Source organism: Trachymyrmex cornetzi, unplaced genomic scaffold (genome assembly GCF_001594075.2).
Source record: "Trachymyrmex cornetzi isolate Tcor2-1 unplaced genomic scaffold, Tcor1.1 scaffold339, whole genome shotgun sequence".
In the NCBI taxonomy this organism is placed as follows: Eukaryota; Metazoa; Arthropoda; class Insecta; order Hymenoptera; family Formicidae; genus Trachymyrmex; species Trachymyrmex cornetzi.
Genome location: NW_017298098.1, coordinates 84944 through 85986, shown reverse-complemented (window position 1 = coordinate 85986; position 1043 = coordinate 84944). Strand labels below are relative to the sequence as shown.

The 1043-nt window shown below is 28.8% G+C and overlaps 1 pseudogene; it reads left to right on the top strand.

Moving 5' to 3' along the window:
* Positions 1-1042, top strand: LOC108763134 (putative nuclease HARBI1; annotated as a pseudogene).
* Position 1043: the final 1 nt, after the last annotated feature.

The window sequence follows — 1043 nt, the reverse complement described above, 5'->3', positions numbered from 1 at the left end:
TTCTATTATCATTTTTCACTAGGTACAGTTAGGGCCAATTTCACCAATCACGGTTAGATTAACCGACGGTTAAAGTTAGCAGGGTGGCCAACAGACATTCATATTCTCTCGTAACCTCTTATATATTGTCAATTTTACGGAGCTTTGTCTATCTGAAATTTCATCAGTGAATGAGAATACAAAATGAATGATATTATAAATTACATATTTTTTGACGAATTTGCTGGTTACAATTTAGAAAAACGTCGAAGACCACGTAAAATCAAACCACGTATAAATTATTTAGAATTGTTTGACGATGTAGATTTCAGGTCAAGGTTTAGAATATCAAAAAATCATTTTATGATATTTTTGGAAAAAATAGAAGATGAAATACGACCAAAAACTGATTGGTATGTACAAATATATGTGTGTGTGTATATATATATATATATGTGTGTATATATATATATATATAATAGTAAGATTATATAAATAACGTTAATTACTGTTAAATACTGTTATTTTTACAGTAATGATGCTATTCCACCTATTATACAATTGTTAGTTGCATTATGATTCTATGCAACAGGATCCTTTTTGCAAACTATTGGAGATTTCTGTGGAATTAGTATATCAAAAGTACTCAGAGAATTGTTCATGATCCTTTTTGCAAACTATTGGAGATTTCTGTGGAATTAGTATATCAAGAGTACTCAGAGAATTGTTCACCGTATATCCAATGCTATTGCTGCATTAAGAAATGAGTTTATAAAACTTCCAATATTACCTGAAGAAATTCGTCGAAATGAGAAGGAATTTTACCAAACTGCCAAATTTATTCGTATTATTGGCTGTATGGATTGTACTCATATAAAAATACAATCGTTTGGTAAGTAGAATTTAAGTGGTTTTTTATGTAAATACAATATACATTCTTTTGATATATAACTTTCCCTAATATTGTAGGTGGAAAAGAAAGTGAATTATTCCGCAACAGAAAAGGATGGTTTTCCATTAAATATTTTCCATTAATGTACAAGTTATAGTTAATGCAAGATTAG